The sequence below is a fragment of the Scyliorhinus torazame genome, chromosome 18, assembly GCF_047496885.1.
Source record: "Scyliorhinus torazame isolate Kashiwa2021f chromosome 18, sScyTor2.1, whole genome shotgun sequence".
In the NCBI taxonomy this organism is placed as follows: Eukaryota; Metazoa; Chordata; class Chondrichthyes; order Carcharhiniformes; family Scyliorhinidae; genus Scyliorhinus; species Scyliorhinus torazame.
This window is the reverse complement of record NC_092724.1, coordinates 9,632,912-9,651,958: the sequence shown is the minus strand read 5'-3', so window position 1 is coordinate 9,651,958 and position 19,047 is coordinate 9,632,912. Positions and strand designations below refer to the sequence as shown.

Genomic DNA, 19,047 nt, shown 5'->3' with positions numbered 1-19,047 from the left:
AACCTGGTCTGGCCTCCATGTGACTCCAGACCCACAGCAATGAGGTTGACCCTTAAATGGCTGAAGAAGCCACTCAGTACAATGGCAATTAGGGATGGGCAACAAATGCCCAGCCAGAGACGCGCCACATCCCGTGAATGAATCATTTTTTAAAAGTGGTTCGATAAATGTACAAAGTGATTTGGGGAAAATAATGCTTCTCAAGGTTGAATTTATAGGCAATATTGAGTAGAAACAGACCCAGGATGGTCGGCACGGGCTTGGAGGGCCGAAGGGCCTGTTCCTGTGCTGTACATTTCTTTGTTATTTGTTCTTTGTTCTTTGTTAGATGCTACACCTATCAAACACAACAGAAATACTTAGAAGCTAATGAGAACTAACACGGGGTAATATTTATTTCAGGAAAAACATGCATAAGAGCTTTTAATAATGAGATTAATTAATCCTGCGGAGGAGGCACCACAGTACCCATTTTGAAAGATGCAACTATCTGTTTTAGGGCCTGCATGTTAAATGTTACAAGAGGATAATAGTTCCTTTTAGAATTAAATTTACGGGAGCAATTTAACGGCCGCGCCGCGCTGAAGCAGGAGCGCAATAAGGCCCTTAGATCGCGGGAGAGGCCAATAACGAGAACCACGCCGGGCGCCAATCAGTTTGCGATGTAACCGGTCCCTCTCCCATTGGCGAAATCAGGATCACATCGTTCTACTCCCTGAACGCTCAGCTCCTGTGCAACCCCCAGATGAGGATCATGCACATGTCTGAACGCTGGCCAGGGAGTATGCACGACAGCTACATCCTGGCGCAGTCGGACATCCATGGCCTCGTCGAGGACCAGCCCAGGATGGTCAGTTGGCTCTTGGGGGATGAGGGGTGCCCGCTGAGGATCTGGCTGATGCCGCAAGTACGGAGGCCGGTGACCGATGTGGAGACCCGATACAACGGGTGGGAAGAGGTACCCAGATCCACCATGCCTGAAGGGCTGCGGCATGGGATTGGTGCTCGGCCTGCATCGTGGAGGAAAGTGCCAGAGCGACATATTTCTTCAGTGCAACTGATTTTAATGCTGTACATGTGTGTTCCCAACTACCCTAATCTCCCGCTGGTGCCATCCCACTTTCCCCACCCCTCCCAACCCCTTCACCCCCCTCTGCTTCCCGTCATCTCATCCACCCACCCCTCTGAACTCTCAGTGATCCACGACCTGCCTTCCGTGATCTACCCAGTGTGCCTGGTGTGTCCCCAGGATGCACATCAGAGGTGGTGGCAGCCTGGAGTGGGGGGGGGGGGGGGGGTGTCTCGGGGGAGCTGGTGTCCGCCGTCAGCACTCCACAGGGTGGCTCTGGATTGGCACCCACCGTCACCCCCTCCTCCTGGTCAGTGCCCATAGGGCCCTGGGGCACACCTCGGTATGAAGGGGCAGCTGGACTAAGCCCTGGCTGCCCCTCTGCCAGCCCTGGTGGCTCCCAGATAATAATAATCGTTATTAGTGTCACACATTAACACTGCAATGAAGTTACCTTGGTGATGCTCCTCAGTGACTGGGACATGTGCCGAGGCAATGTCCACCTGAAACTGGGGCTCCCCCGCCCCCATCCCCCCCCCCCGCCCCCATCCCCCCCCCACCCCCATCCCCCACCCCCCAACCCCCCCACCCCCCCCCCAACGACTAGGACCTGCTCTGGAGGACATCCACAATGCCCACCCAAGACTGGAACATGCTCCACAACCTTCATCAAGGTCCACCTGGGACTGGGACCTGTCCCCCAGCGACTGTTGTCGCACATGTTGTCGAGGTGCTCTGCCATGGCCGTCACTGACTGAGCCACGCCTTGGACACGTCGGGCATCAGGCTCTCCACTGCGGTCGCCACTCCAGCAGTGTTGGCCTCAGTGCCACACATTGCCGACGCAATCTCCCGATACTGTAGCCTCTGGAATGCCTCTAATTGGCCATGGACCTACTGAAGTGTCGCTGACATCCATCCCCCTCTGAATATCACTGCCACTCCCTATTGTCTGTATCAGCTCAGGGTAAACCTGATCCAGAGGGTCAGTATCTGACCAGGACCCAGCTGGGTCTCGGGATCCAGCAGACTTCTGTCTGCTGTCTCGCCTGGGCGTTCCTGCCTCCCCCAATGTGCATCGGCAAGTGTGTGTGGCGCTGACCAGAATGTGCCCCAGAGGCCTGTCCATTACTGTTGCCAACCGAGAAGCGTGCCTCTATCTGGTGGAGGGTGGGGTTGACAGCTGTGCTGTGAATACGGTGGTATCCTCGGAGCTCCCCTCTGAGGTGTTCTCACGGGAGGCGGGATTGGGGGGATGGGTGGCACCGTCAGATGAGGATCCTGTGGGAGACTGGACATGTGGTCAGTGGGAGGGATGGGTCTGTCTTCATGGCATTAACAGCTCATGTGTGACCGATCACCGGGGTGGGAGCTGGTGGAACCTCAGCTCTGCGCCGTACCTCACCTCTACCTCAGTGACAGAGTTTTCCTCGGCAACCACGCGACCTCCAGGGTCTGTTCCTGAAACGGGGTGAGAATTCTGATGACCGGCACCCCGTCGCCCGTCTGGGCCCTCTCCCATCCGTTGTGGCCAAACTTCTCCTGCGGGGACACAGAGGGCCTTTGTTAGTTGCATGCATGGTTCCTAGCGGGAGTGAGGGCATTTCGGTGGTGGGGGTTGGGGACTATGGGGGGAGGATGGAGCATATGGGGGGGGGGATGGAATGTATGGGGAGATGGGGTGTGTGGGCGGGGTGGTGGGGAATATTGCGGGGTTGGCACTGCTGGACATGGGTGGGCCGGGGCACGGAATGGTGTTGGGCCGGGGCAGTGCCAGGCGCATGCTCATGGGCTGGGTTGGGGTGGTAGAGGCGGTGCCAGGGGGCCGGTGCCAACCCACCTGTGTGGTCCGGTGGAGGTCTTTGACCTTCTTACGGCACTGGGTTCCAGTCCTCCTGGGGACCCTTCCCGAGCTGACGGCCGCTACCACTTTCTCCCAAGCGGCACTGGCTGACCCTCGGGGGAACAGGGCATTCCATCTGATTCCGCACCCTACAGTCTGGCCAGGTCGACATCCCCTCGATGGCGTGGCTGCCAGCTGTGTGGGGTTGGCTGTGCAGGATCGGTTTAAATGCGGATCCGCCTTGCTGGTGGGGAGCGGGCAAGCGCGGTTCTGGCGAATCAGCGGCGGGACCATCATTTGAAATGTGAAATCCATGGGGCCTCGTTAAGTGGTCCAATTAACCTTTTATTGTGGTGGCGGCCTCGCTGGGCCGAGTGTGGGAGACTCGTGGCAGTTCCTGCTCGCTACTACACGTAGAAACGTTTCCAGAATTTGACATTGTTCAGGCAGGCACACGCCTGACCCAGGAGTGTGCAAAATGGCATTAAGTCATCGGGTGCGCATCTCGATCTCAGCGACTCTTGCGTAATATTTTGCTCGGTGGGTGCCCATGTGAGCTGGAAGAGCTCCCGCTGACAGTCTGGTGGATACTTTAGCCCAATACGGGACCAATTGAACACAATTTGACGCGGCCCGGCTCCTTTAAGAGTTCGCGGGCGGGTGATTGGCCAGGCGGACTTTGCATTTTAGCTTCAATCTCGATCCGGGGCGGGACGGAGTGTTCTGGCTGAAATAAAATTTTAAAAGGGCACGTGGGGACGGAGGTTTCTGTATGAATGTGCTGCCCAGACTCTGTTGGCAGTGTTTTTCCATCTCAATTTATTTTTTTACGGGTCAGCAGTTCCCTGAGACAGCTCCGCGGAGGCTGCCCCTGCTGAAGGAGCAGATTGGAATCGCCAGCCCCGCACCTTCCCTTTCCTGAGCACCCGCTCCCTGCCCGCCCCCCCCCCCCCCCCCTCCCCCCACCCACCCCCACCCACCACCCCGGACGGTGCTGAGCATTTCCCGGCGCGGGTTTCAAGCTGACTGTCCATTAATTGGCCAGACAGCGTGAAATCCCGTTTCTGGACCGCCTGGGGCTGGAAGTATGTTTCGCACCCGTTTCCATGCCCGGCGAGTGCACGCGCCCAACACGGACAAAAAATTCAGGCCTTAAATTCTAAATCTAAATCTCGATTTTGAACAATGAAACAAACAGGTGACGGTGGAATAGCTGCCCCTTGAGATATCCATGAGAACAAAAATTGGGACCAATGTGTATTAAGTGGTTGATCCAATAACACCCTGGGCAATGTCCTCTGGCCTCCCTGCGGCCTGTTTGTCAGCAGCGAGAAGCGGCCTCCTGTTGGCCGGCAGCGGGATTTTCTGGTTTCGCCACTGTCGATGGACTTTTCCATTAAATCCACCCAATGCTCCCGGGAAACCTGCAGCAAGGGTGTGCCATCAACAGGATCGGAAAATCCCGCTAGTGTGAACAGCCGGGAGATATTGCCCGCCAATTTACCCAGTTGGCCAATTTCAAAATGACCCCCTCAGAGTTTGATCAGACTTCCTGCCCCAAAATATTTTCAACTGGGGTGAAGTTAGCCTTGAAGCTGAAATGATTCTGACCACACAGGCAACAGTTTTTAAATAATATCTGGTAAAACTGACAACCTTGCAGCTTCTTGATCGCCTTGCAACGGAAATGCTTTGGATTTTGGTGAAGGCCAAACTGCCAAGTGTCAGATGAGGACGACGGCCTTTGTTCCGGAGGAGGGAGAAAGGGGAGGGAGTTGTGAAAGGAGACAAGCATATTGCTGCCTTGATGGTCCGAGAAGGACTTAGTCAAATCAACCTGCTGACCTGGAACCTGACAGGGCACTGGTTACCTGCTCCTGCAACTGGAAAAACGGGAAATCTGGGCGGTGATATTTGAATGTTTGCCAATATTGTTAAAAATTCTTTGTGCAAGTTGAGTCAAAACTGTGTTGTTTTGAGCAAAACCCATCGCCATTAACCCTTGCATTTCAGCAACGCTGCCAAGGCTGAGGATTTGGTCAAAACCACAGTACTTGTACATTATGACCCTATAGAATGGTAGAGGATGTAATCCAATTATGTAAACATTAAATCAAACAAAATAAATTTCCCGGGTAACTAAGCAAGCTAAGGCATTGCATACCTGAGCAGTAAAGTTCAGTCAGGTCCCCGGGTGTATTAAGGACAGTAACAACTAAATTCGGGAGTTCTCTATTTAGAATGGCATCTCTTAACCCAGTTAATGAACAGTAGACAACTATTCACAACAACTTGAAAAGAGACGGCAGCAATTACTTGACATTGCTTGCCAGTTTAGGAAGATCACTTCATGTAAAGGTTAGTTAACAAATTAAATTTAACATTATCTCCGAGAAATGGTCCAACATTCCACTCCTACATTTACAGTAAAGAGAATATCACTCGAGGGCCTGAGCTGTTCCAATTATTTTAACTTGCGTGAAAGGTTTCCATAATTGCGGGCCTTTTACACTCAGTTGTGGTAGCAGCACATTGTTTTAAGTGGTATTCCTTTCAGAAGTACGAAATACAGTCATTGATTCACTTAAAGTAAATGTGTTAATCATCGCATAAGTCAAACCTGTGCACTTCCAGAGAATATAAGAAACCCACAGCCAGAAAGCAGCCCTTGTCGATTTCGGGCTTTAATATTCTTACAAATATTCTTACAAATGGGAATAGACTCATAGGTCAAACAAATTCATCACTTTTTGATAGAACTCAATCTCGCCTCGTTCTGTGAATGATCATTGACCTGAAACCATTTCGCTCTCCAGAGAGGCTGTCTGAACTGTTAAATGTTTTGAGGATTTTCTCTTTTTATATCATTCCCACAGGCTAGTATTTTCATTTAAGGATAGTTTTTAAGCTTACACTTGGGGAAGTGAGCGACAAATTATTTCCCCCTCGTCCTTCAATTAATACTCAATGACTTATCTCTAAAAACTACTTTAATTAACTTTTCGATGACGCCTTCACTGAACTTCCCTCGGAACTCATTGTACACATCATAGCAGCATAGAATAGTCACAGCAGAGAACGAGGCCACCTCGCAGCTCAACTCATCCCAATCCCCCGCTTTTCCTCAGACCCCTACAATTCTTTTCCGTGATCCAATTCTCTTTGGACAGTTATGATTGAATTTGCCTCCATCACATTCTCCAGCAGTGCAATCTAAATCCCTACCGCTCACTGCATCAAACGCTTTCAAATCACTTGAAATGTGCGGGGAGGACTTTCCACGTTCCCCCCCCCCACCCCCCCCGCCCCTCCCTGTGTCGTGTTTCTTGGCTGCGGGAGGTGCCCTGCCATTGGCCGGAGGTGGGATCTACTGGTCCGGCCACTGTCAATGGGATTTCCCATTGAATCCACCCCTGGGAAGGCCATGGCGGATTTTCGTTATCGGTGGGACTGGAAGATCCCATTGGCGGGAACAGCTGGAACCCCCCCCCCCCCCCACCCCACCCCCACCGCCCCCCCACTCGACCCTTCTGCCTGTGGGAACAGATTTTCTTCATCCACTCTGTCGAGACACCTCATGATTTTGAGCATCTCTCCCTAATCTCCTCTCAGTCCTCTCTTGCCTGAGGACAACGAACCAGTTTCTCCAATTTTTACACTTGCTGCAAAAAGAAATCTCGGGCGGGTTTCAGTGCGGCGCGCCGGCGGGATTCTCCGTTACGCCGGCCGGTCAATGGGTTTCCCATTGTGGGGCAGCCCCACGCTGTCGGGAAAGCCCCGGACTGCCAGCAAAACAGAGCATCCCGCCGGCGGAGAATTCAGCCCCTCACATCTCTGAACCGTACACCGGGCCAAAAGTAGAATTGACCCTAGGAGATCATCAATAGCCAAAATGAATTGATCTTTAAAATGTACAAGCAGTGCGATTTAAATCCATGACCGGTTTTGGGCGTGTTTAGCGGGATGTTTCTCCGTGGCTGCAACGCCAAGAAACACCCTGTTATTCAAGGGCATGTTGCCAGGTTTTTTTTTGTCTTCGGGGAGTTAACTCCGCTGAGGCCACACCTGGAGGCATTTCCTGTTGGAAAGGCTCCTCGCAGGTCGGGGTGTCATTTTGTCTGGCTTTCCCGATCTCCAAACCCCCCCTTCAGCCCCACACCTGTTTTTGACCAACCCCCCCCCCCCCCCGCCAACCCTGGGGAGATGGCCTGGAATACCCCCCTCATCTCCTTTCCACCAGGTTATGCCCCCTGGGGCCGATCCCTCACAGTACGAACTTGGCACCTGGCCACCCAGACAGTGCTCCTGCCAGCCTGGCAGTGCAGCCGGGGCACCCTGGCAGTCTCCGACCACCCAGCGGTCTCTAATGGCCTGGGAGACCCCCACCCCGCCCAGGTGCCATTCCGACTGGTCCATGTTTGTGGAAATTAGTACTAAACAGCGCCCGATCTCGCAAACATATATTTAAATGAGCCGAATGATTCATTTAGATATGAATCTGGGTCACTTCCAGTGGCGGCCTGCGAGACTCTGTTAAATCACGCGAGGCATTTGGAGCGTCACAAATCTCGCGAGAGTCCTCGCCCCAACACCAAGCTGGGCGCGACAAAGCCATTAAATTGCACCTAAGATGTATGAAAATATTATCCATTGACAGCATTTGTAAACCATGGAAATGCAAACCGACTGTGGGCAATATGAATCCTTTAAAATAGAAGTAAATCTGTATGAATGCAGCCTATACTGCTCGAAGTAATGGTCAGTTTTGGTAAACATTGTACAACATTACATGGATGAATAGGAATATATTACACAGCCGTAAAGCTGATGAGTGTATATGAATGTTTAATGTTTGTATTATACTAGTTTCCCTGCTTTTCAACCAAAGCATAAATAATTTAACATCTCTGTTGGAATAGAAATGTCAGATGAACTTCCTACACCTGGATACCAATGTCCCAAACAATTATTTCCAGAGGCGAGAAAGTATCAACAACCAGGGCTGGATTCTCCGAGCCTCCACGCTGAAATCGCGTTCGGCGCGGGAGCGGAGAATGGTCGTCAAACCGGAAATGTGGACCAGCGGCGCTCCCGCGATTCTCTGAGGCCCTGGAGAATCGCTCGGGGGTCTCTCGCGTGCGAACGACGCCACGCGGGTAGGGGGCCATTGACAGAGCCCCCCCGCCCCGCGATTCTCCACGCAAATTTGGCCGAGTTCCCGACGGTGTGTTTCTAACCACCTATCGGCCGTCAGGACCGTTGCGGGTGGATCGTTCACCGGGGGGCACTCATGTATGGCCAGGGGAGCGAACGGGCGTCACGGACCCGCGGGCACGTGCAATCCCGGGTGGGGGAGTGTGCCTACATTTTTGGTGCCGCTCCGTGGTCCGAGTCCACCATGTCCCACGGGGCTGCCGCTGCACGCCTCTGCCGTGCGCATGCGCGGACTCCCGACCGGAAGTGCGGGCCCCCGTATCCACAGCCAAAGCTGCGAGGAGCACTCTGGGGCCCTGCCAGTCCCCTGCAGGTAGGAGAATCACTCAGGACTTTCTTAAGGAAAGTCCAGAGTGAAACGCAGGGTTTTTACGCTGGCGGCGCACATAGCCCCATTATCGGAGAATCCAGCCCTTTCTCTTATCTTAGACATCTTCGAAATACATCTTCAATATTGCTTCATTGCTAAATTATTGGACCTTTCAATGACATTGGTGTCTTCTGCAAAGAGCAGCAAACATCCCTTACTGTCAAAATAATGTCTCTCCAACCTTGTTGGTAGCTTCCCCTCTAATGACAAGGAGGGAATCTGTTGACATGGTTAAGACTGCAAACGTGTAACCTTCTCACATGACAGGAAGAGAGTGTTTTGCTGGATGATGCTTCACCTCACTGGGTTATGAAAACTGTGTATATCTTACTGTGATTCAGCTGGCAAGCTGAAATCCAAAGTTACAAAATCCATGCCAGGCAATTTTTTTTTATTGGGATAATTTCAATCTCTTTATCGTGCAATAGTGGGGGTAGATGAGACAGACTTTTCTTTTCTGTATCAATAAAACAAGTTTTCATTGTCTGTCAGATTAGACAAACAGCCAGTACATTTGTCCCTATCAGAAAGGCAATCAGTTTGACTCACTCTGTTATTTGAGATAGATACGATGGACAAATATTACACATTCTGCAGGTAAAAGGTAGTAATGATTTTCACTCAAGTCTTCAAATAAACAGCCCCACACCATTGAAAGGAAATGTCCTTCTTTTGTGTAGCTCCAGGAAGCAGTTAGCGAGGATGTTGAATGAATTGTAGATGTGCTGTGCAATATTTACCCCCACAACTATCAATAAGCAACCTAACTGCAGCTTTTGATTTTATTAAAGGTCAATTGGAATTTTACCATTAGTCACTGCCCAATCCTGTTGGGGGAAAGCCCAGCCTTAAAGGACAACTCAAGTTGTGTGCGAAAACTATTTCCCGCAGAATCCCTACAGTGCAGAAGGAGTCCATTCGGTCCATCGAGTCTGTACCGGCCCTCTGAAAGATCACTCTGCCCAGGTCTACTCCCCCACCCTATCATAGAATTATAGAATCTACAGTGCAGAAGGAGGCCATTCGGCCCATCGAGTCTGCACCGGCCCTTGGAAAGAGCCCCCTACTTCAGCCCGATTGACTTTTAGTAAAATCCCTGTAACACCGCGCATTGATCATGGCCGATCCACCTAACCTGCACATCTTTAGACTGTGGGAGGAAAGCGGAGCACCCGGAGGAAACCCACGCACACACGGGGAAACATGCAAACTCCACACAGCTAGTCACCCGATGCCAGAATCAAACCCGGGTCCCTGGTGCTGTGAGGCAGCAGTGCTAACCACTGTGCCACTATGCTGAAAAAAAAGATACATGTTGTTGAAGCTTTTCAACCTGCACTCATCAGGACAATTCACACGAATACCAAATGTAAGGGGAGCAACAACTTACAGTGCATGAGAGTGCTGATTGGTTGGCAAATGGATTCTGATTGGTAGAGACGTTGTCATGGAGAATGCGCCAGTTAACTGACAACTGACAGTTAACTGTCAAGTTTTATTTCAATTCAAACCAGGCAGATTGATTCTGATTGGCCATGCATTGCCCTGAGGAATGAACCAGAGAATGGTATTGCCTATTTCGTTTAGTTAAATAAGACGCAATGCAGATTCTTTCTGGCTGCAAAGGACAGAGTCCTGTGTATTAAAATATGTAGTTTCTAGCACACATAAGTGAGCCACACTGTGGGCCTGACTGATAATCTTAAATTGACCTTAAATTCTCTTTCCATTGGTATTCTTGTGAATTGTCATGATGGGTGAAAAACCAAAAGCTTCAACAACACTTGTCTTTTTTAAAGTTCTACTACCAACCAGCTATATTTTAAAATGTTGAAATAATTCTCTATTTTCAGCCAGGGATCTTATAACTGGTTCAGTGTCATTGGAGCAGAAAGTAAAAAAAAGATACCCAAATGCTCTGTGCTCCGATCACTGTTTAATGGCCTCTTCTAGGTGTGTGATATGTGGTGTTGATCCTCCTGTTCAACATTGAGAAGATCAAAGTCTTTGGTCTCTGTCAAAAACTCCATTACCTGACCATTTATTCCAACCCCCACTTCTCCCAGCCAGTGCTAGATATCTGTCACCATAAACCTCTCTAACATCAAGACGTATGGTGTTGACACCCCGCCCCCACGCTTCTGCCCCTGTCTTAGAACCTCTGCTGCTGAACCCCTCATTCATACTTTACACACCTCCAGAGCCAACCACCCCAGTGCTATATCGCTCTGCTCTCATCTTCCACTCTCGCTAAACTTCAGGCAATCCAATGCTCTGCTTTCCAAATGCTTACTTGCATCAAGTCCCCTTCAATGCCCTGCTGGCTGACCAATCTCGACTTCTGGTCTGGCGATGCCTTGATTTTAAAACTCTTATTCCTTGTTTTCAAATCCCTCCATCAACTTCCCCCCTCCCTATCTCTGTGAGCACATCCAGCCCGACAACCCACAGGGGGGACCGAGGAGGTGGGACAGAATACAAGACCAGGGATTATCCGTAACAAAGGAGATATGGACAAATTTATCATCGACAAATGGTCCCCTTTCCAACTTTATCATTCTGTCCATTTCTACCTCGCTTCAGTTCTGCAGAAGGATCATTTGATCTGAAACGTTGCGCTGGATTTTCCCCCAAAATGGCGAAGTGTCAGGTTCAGTCGGAAGACTGGCGTGTTTCTCCCCAGAGGGGAGCTTGCTTTGCGACGTCATTGTGAGGACCTAGATATTCTGGCAAGCCTGGCTTCACAGAGATCGGGTCACCAAGGCCACCCTGAACTCAAAATGAAATTCAGGATCTCCCCACCCCCTCACGGACTTCGGGACCCCCAACCTCGGGACCCCCCCCCCCAATCCTATTGATTGCATGTTTCCCCCCACCCCACCCCCACCAGCAAACATGGATCACTGGCCTGATCTCCCCCCCTCACTGCTGAACATACATCGCTGGCCTTGGGACACTCCCAATGGCTGCCCAAATACACCACCCCCTTCAGGTCCCACCCCTTGGCACTGCCCCCAGGCACCCTGGCTGTGCCAACCTAGCAGTGCCAACCTGACCATTCCAACTTGACAGTGCCAACCTGGCAGTGTCAGGATGCCAGGGGGCAGGACCTTGCCATGTCCCTGGTACCCATGTGCTATAATGACCTCCGAGGCCACTTGGCATGGTCATCATGTCTGGTCTCCATCTGTGGAGACCAATAATGGTTCCCGCCAGCGCCACATCGTGCCAGCGGGTGGGAACATTGCACGTTCCTGGAAGATTCGGCATTGAGCTGATTTTGAGCGTTGCTGCCTCATGGTGCCGAGGAGCCGGGTTCGATCCCGGCTCTGGGTCACTGTCCGTGTGGAGTTGGCATATTCTCCCCGTGTCTCCCACAACCCAAAGATGTGCAGGGTAGGTGGATTGGCCACGCTAAATTGCCCCCTTAATTGGAAAAAATGAATTGGGGTTATAAAGCTGATTTTGAACATTAAAATCAATTTAAATGAATGGTAATCAAGCTCACACTCTCACTGGGGCATCTGCTAGGTGCGACTGGAAACATCGCAAACTATTTAGCACGAAGCGCAAATCCTGTTTCAGACCTCTCCCGGAATTTTCCCAGGATTTGCACCAGGCGCGATGTGGCCGTAAAATCACTCCCATTAACTTTGCTTCTCTCCACAGATGCTATCAGACCTGCTGAGTTTATCCAGCATTTTCTATTTTAATTTCAGATTTCCATCATGCGCAGTATTTTGCTTTTGTCCAAGATATTGTCACCTATCCTAACTTCCCATCATGGGGCTCAGCGCTTAATTTGATAACATTCCTGTGAAGCACCTTGGGCTATTTTTACCACATTGGAGGTGCCACTTAAACGGAAGTTGTTGTAAATTGTAATGTCAGTAGACTAGGGTTGGATGTAAGTGCAAATCCCGGTGACCTTAAAATAAAAATGATATAACCGGACCCAATAAGTTAATCATTTTATTGCTGTATGCTTTGAGAAAGGTTCAGCAGGTTAGGAAAAGCAAGTAAAAACATGAGCCACATCGAGAATGTGGTGCCTTTCCCAACTGAGTTGACAAGTTCAGTGAAGTTATTTAATGTATTTTGTTACAGAACTTTAGCAAGAACTTGTTTTGCAGCTAATTCCTTGTGGACTTTTAATTGTGTTGATGAAAGCTGTGAATATGAAGTTACGCCTCAGCTGAGGCGCAGTCGGTGGTCGCCTTACCTGAACGAATAGGTTGTGGGTTCGATTCCCACTGAGGCTTACATGCACAAACCAAAGCTGACATACTGACATATAGGGCAGCATGGTAGCACCGTGGTTAGCACAGTTGCTTCGCAGCGCCAGGGACCCAGGTTCGATTCCTGGCTTGGGTCACTGTCTGTGCGGAGTCTGCACGTTCTCCCCGTGTCTGCGTGGGTTTCCTCCGGGTGCTCCGGTTTCCTCCCACAAGTCCCGAAAGTCGTGCTGTTAGGTGAACTGGACATTCTGAATTCTACCTCGGTGTACCCGAACAGGTGGCGGATTGTGGTGACTAGGGGATTTTCGCAGTAACTTCACTGCAGTGTTAATGTAAGCCTACTTGTGACAGTAATAAGGATTACAATAAAGGATTGTGGGGGCGGAATACGTAGCTATTCTGATTTCGGACCACACACCACATTATGTGGATGTGAGATTCGAAATGCCCCGTGCCCAGAGACCTGTGTGAAGGTTCAATTCAGCGTTCCTGGCGGACAAGAAGTTCTGCGAGAAGGTGGTCTTGGCGACCTTTGATTGAAAGCCAGGCAGAAATATCTTCCATTTCCTTGTCCTTGCAACTGCGCTGGGTTTTAGGACTGAATATCAAATTCAATGGCCAGTGGGGGGAGCCGCTTGGTTTTTCACTCCATCATTAGTCACGGGTTTGCCTGACAGTGAGCCACTTAATCCGTCATTGACAGTTCTTTCTAACATGCTTCCCTTGCAACACATTGGAATAAAATAACATTTTCACAGCAAGCTTCCTTTTCAGCGCTTTGAGCTTTGTTCTATATCATTGGAAAGTCTTCTGAAAAGTAATTTCAGCGGGCAGTAACCGGGTCCTGGCGGGCGCGGGGGTTGATGGGACCATACTTGTACCCACCCTATATACATATGCATTTATCTTCTTTATTTTCATCCATCTATTCCATCTAATTTGTTTGTGTGATGCTGACTGAATGATAAGTTTAGGTCAGGGCTCTTGTTCTTCATCAAAATAACACAATGGAACTTTTAATGTTCACCTGAGATGTTATTAGTTCAGCATTAAACCAAAGGACCTCCAGTAGTGCATGTACTCTCTCACTTGATTTTTTTTTGTTCAAGTCCTGGGCTGGACCTTCTAGCTGTGAGTACGACCACTGAGCAGCCACTGAGACACTAAAACATACTTAAAGAGTTATAAGTCCTTAAAAAGCTAAGTTGCAAGTTAACAAGTTCTTAATAAACTAATGTATAGTTGACGCAGGCCGGTATGTGTTGCACCTGCTTACTTCCCAGACCAATTTTATGAACGTGCACCAAGATTAGCCCTCTTATCATTAATGTTAATGCACTGAATCACATCATCTCGATGGAAGATTGGCATATGCGTTAGTTAAGGAATTACACAAAATGCCCCCTATAATGTTCTCTGAGAACATCTTTCTGTCTCACTGATCTGTACTTCCAGCAAGGACCCAAGGGGCGGGACTCTCCTTACCCCGCGCCGAAGTGCCCATGCCGACGTGAACGCCGTCGAGGCGCAAAACGGCCCCTATCCCGACCGATTCAGGGCCCGATAATGGGCTAGGAGCGGGGCCGCGTCATTTACACGCGACAGGCCTTGTCGCCATGTAAAGGCGGCGCCGCATACATGACGCGGCCGGCGCCGCATAACTGGCGTCACCCACGCATGCGTGGTTGCCGTCCTCTCCGAGTCCGCCCCACAAGAAGATGTCAGACGGATCTTGCGGGGCCGCGGAAGGAAGGAGGTCCTCCTTCAGAGAGGACGGCCAGACGATTGGTGGGCACCGATCGCGGGCCAGACCCCATTTGAGGCCCCCCCCCCCGGTGCGGGATCCCCCCCTCCCCCCCCCCCGCAGGCCGCCCCCCCCCCCCCCCAGCGTCCCCGCGCTGTTCCCGCCGGCAGCGACCAGGTGTGGACGGCGCCGGAGGGAACCAGCCATTTTGGTTTGGCCACTCGGCCCATCCAGGCCTGAGAATAGCAGGGGTGCCGGAGAATCGCCATTTTGGGTGTCTCGGGCGATTCTCCGGCCTGCGCCGCGTGGAACTCGGCGGGGCCATTCTCGCCGCTTGGGAGAATCGCGGGAGGGTGTCGGATTGGCGTCACGGGAAAATTCGGCGACCCAGGCGATTCTCCCAACCGGCGCGGGAGTGGAGAATCCCGCCCCTGATTCCTTGAAAGTTTAGATTAGCACTGTAAATTGAGGTAAATCCATCTTTGGCCAACGTCGATATGATACGGGAACATTGAACCAGAACTGGACTGTTAAACGGATATTTTGAATGAAATACGGACAATTTAAATATTCAATGTTTTAAAAAAACCCACATGGGATCAAAATAGCTGCAGACAGACACAGAAATACACAGCCTGCTCAAACCCATCTGGATGATGACAAAGGGGCAATGAGTCACGGGCAAAACTAGCCTGATAGTTATGCAAAATGGACCTGTTAGCCCTGGCTCGAAACTGGAAAACAATTTGGGAGCACATTGGTGGCACCAGGAAGTCTACAGATTGTAACAGGTTCGGGCCCCAACCAGGGAAACAATTATGAAGGCCATTCTGAACCATTCCTCACCCCATCAGCCGAGGGAATCTCATCAAATTCAACAGATCGGTGGGAGGAGCCAGCCAAAATTGTAAAGGTCGCTTTTAAAATATTGGACTCAGAAAAGAAGCATGCAACAGAAGCACGGATTAGAAGCACAGAGCAAGGAGAGCAAAGAGAACAGAGAAGTCTGTTAGCTGGTGGGCAAGCAAGAAGTGGAGACGACGTGGGGACCGACAGAAGAAATTCAACCAAGTTTGACTGCTCCAAACAACTGAAAAGAAACAACAGTGCTAACCACTGTGCTAGCGTGCCGCCCATATCCCCAGGAGTGTTGACTTCCCCACCACAAAAAAAGTCTATTCGGGAATATACCCGATGTACTTGAGAAAAGAAGGAAAACTCCCTGGGCGGGATTTTCCGACCCGCCGAATCCCGCTCCGCCTCCCCACCGCCGGCTGCCATATTCTCCGGCGCCATTTTTCGGGCGGGGGCGGGTTCACGCCACGCCAATCGGCTGCCCCGGTACTTCTCCGGGCCCTGATGGGCCGAGCGCCCGCCTGTTTTTGGCCAGTCCCGCCGGCGTGAATCACTCAATTCACTTTCCGGTGGGACCTGGCAGGTAAGTCGACCCGGGCAGTCCTCGGAGGGGATCCGACCCCGGGGGGGGGGGGGGGGGGGGGGGGGGGGGGGGCACGGTGGCCTGGCCCACGTTAAGGGCCCACCGATCTGCGGGCGGGCCTGTTCCGTGGGGGCGCTGCTTCCTTCCGCGGCGCCCCTGTAGGGCTCCGCCATGGCCGGCGTGGAGAAGAGAACCTCCCATGCATGCGCCAAAATATGACGGCCGGTCTGCGCATGCGCGGATCCACGCCGGCGGTTCCGCGCATGAGCGAGATCACAGTGGCCCTTCAGCGCATGCGCGAACTCGCGCCGTCCCATCAGCGCTGGCTGGAACGGCGGCAACCCCTCCGGCGTCCACCTAGCCCTCGAAAGTGTGGAGAATTCCTCATTTTCGGCAGCTGTTGACGCCGGAGTGGTTGGTGCCAGTTCTCCCGCCGGTGTGGAGACTTAGTCCCCAGAAGGGAGAATCCCAGCCCCTATCTATATATTTGTATAATCACGAACACAGTTTCTACAATGAACTAACACAATTGGGCAATGTTACAGGACATTATTTTTCTTCTTTCCGTTTTCCTTGATGTATTTCAAAGTGACAACTTGGTGTAGTTTTAGTAAGACAGCTGAAAAGGGGACTATTACCAAAAGTAAACATTTTTATAAACTCCTTCATCTGTCAGTAACTTTTTTAAAATTTAGGGTGCTGAACTATTTTTTTCCAATTAAGGGGCAATTTAGCGTGGTTAATCCACCTACCCTGCACACCTTTTTGGGTTTTGGGGATGAGACCCACGCAGACAAGGTGAGAATGTGCAAACTGCACAGGAACAGCAACCGGGGGCCGGGATTGAACCTGGGTCCTCGGCGCCGTGAGGCAGCAGTGCTAACCACTGAGCCACCATGACTCCCCCATCTGTGAGTAAATTGATTAAAAAAAGCAAAATGATTTTGAAAACTAGTCTAAACAACTTAACAGTTTCATTGGTGAAATTTCTAGTACCTTAATTATTATCATGTGAAAGAACTGTTCAAATGCACCAATAGTCTAACACAAAACACGCTGTTACGGCATTGAAATTCCAGTGCATGGATACATATTGGGCCGTAACCTCCGTACGATCTTCTGGCATACGGAGATCGTACACCGCAGGTGCACATCAGGCCTATGCAGAAATCCCGACGCGTGGACATGCACGCACAAAGTGCCACATTTAAACTCCCGACCAATTTTTTTAAAAAGTGCTTTCATGGAAGCGCTGCGTTGGACTGACTAAATGGAAGCTTGCCCCGATGTTAGGTAAGTTTTCACACTTGTTTAAGCACATTCAGTTCCATCCAGAATCATTGAGCAGAGGCAGGCGACATCAGAGATTGGTGGGTTAATGTTTAATAATAGCGCTTATAAATATGTTTAAAATGCACATATTGGGAAAGAAAGATTTTTTTTTAAACTTTGGTTTGTTGTGAGGCTGTTATTTCAATTAAAAAGTATTTCAATATATAAAGTGAGTTTGCAATCCCTAAATGATAGAAAGATTTTCTTTAAACTTTGGTTTGTCATGAGTATGTTCACTCCATTAAAGGAACTATAATGGATAGAGTGGGTAGGGAGTGCCTGTAATCTTTGGCGATCACTCATTAACGGGTATGATTGTCCGCCTAATAAACCCCATGTTACTGCGCATGGGTTCTGTGGATCCTTGCATGGCTGAATCCTTGACCACACTCTTGGCAGGTGGTTCTGGGAGGTGGGATGGGTCCTTCGATTCCAGATCATGGGCATTCCTTTCTCAGACCCCTTTTCTGGGCCTCCTCTTGCCATTGGGTATCCTTGAAGAATTGTGTCCCTTCAATCAGGAAGTTCTTCCAAGTAGGTGTCTTCTGACCAAGGGTCTCCCAGGCGTTAATGTCAATGCTGAATTTCTTGAGGTAGCCCTTCAGGATGTCTTTGAAGCGCTTCCTTTGTCCTCCTCTTCTCCGGACATTCCTTGAATTGGGCGAAGAAGATTTGCTTTGGCAGTCGGGACTCTGACATCCGCTGGCCGGCCCAGTGGAGTTGGTTTCGGATGATCATGGTCTCAATCATGCTGCTCTTGGATCCTTCAAGGACGTTGATGGTAGTATGCCTTTCCTCCCAGCTGATGCAGAGATGAAGTACGTTTGCATTTTGCAATGTATTTAAAGATGTGTTGATTAAGAGTCTCCTTGATATAATGTTGATCCTTAAACACTTCAGTGATTACTTCAAATGGTTTAGCAAAGGTTAATGCCTTGATGTATGTAAGCCTCCTGTAAGCTAATATGAACTATCTCTCTGATAGGTATTGCAGAATCCAGTGCAGATTCAAAATCTGGAGTCAGGCTAAATCTCTGCTTGATGAGGAAGCAAATCAATTTCCCACCCCTGAGAGTGAACAAACAAAGGACATCATATGAAATTATGTCAGAGGAGATGTGAACCAGGAGATTGCGCATCAGGAAAGAAGAAATGGGACACCTTTGTGAAATGTTGAAGGAAAACCTACAGCCCAATTCTGACTGCCACACTGTCTTAACAGTGAAGATGAAACTCGCGGCAGTTGTAGTGTGTTATGCATCGTACAACTTTGCCATTCAGCATGGACTGAGCATTCACCCGGAAGATGACTTGCCAGCAGAGGTGGAGGAGCTGAAGGAGGGCAATATGGAGCCTGATGCTGACATAACTCTGGTGCAGGTGCGCAAGCCCAGGGTCCAGGTGACACAAGAGCTGTTCAAGTTCGCCAGGCACCTACTGCTTTTGGACATTGGACCTTCCCATTTTCTCCTCTCCTCTCCCTCCCTCCCCTATTTACAGAAAGACAACAAATAAAACAATATATTTTATTGATCGTTGTGTTAAAGTGTAACTATTTTATTGCAAGAAATTTGGAAAAGTTGAGGTAGTTATTAAACTAAATGTCATATAGCAGTTGCTAATGTTAAATGTTAAGTTAAGCCTTAACATGGTACCAAAGCTTTGCATTTATAACATTATTTTTGTTAATAAATGTTTTCCATTAAACTTTACAACCTTCTACAAAGTTCTATTGAACATCAAAACATAACATTGAATTATGAGATAATTATAAATAAAGTAAACAAGGCAGAAATATA

General features: G+C 49.9%; 1 long non-coding RNA gene across 1 annotated transcript in view; it reads left to right on the top strand.

The window, feature by feature from the left end:
- The window catches only part of LOC140394930 (uncharacterized), a 279,350-nt gene extending 260,588 nt beyond the window's left edge, over positions 1 to 18,762 (top strand). The window contains exon 4 of the long non-coding RNA XR_011936074.1: positions 18,234 to 18,762. This is a non-coding gene — a long non-coding RNA (uncharacterized lncRNA). The remainder of the gene's footprint in view (positions 1 to 18,233) is intronic.
- Positions 18,763 to 19,047: the final 285 nt, after the last annotated feature.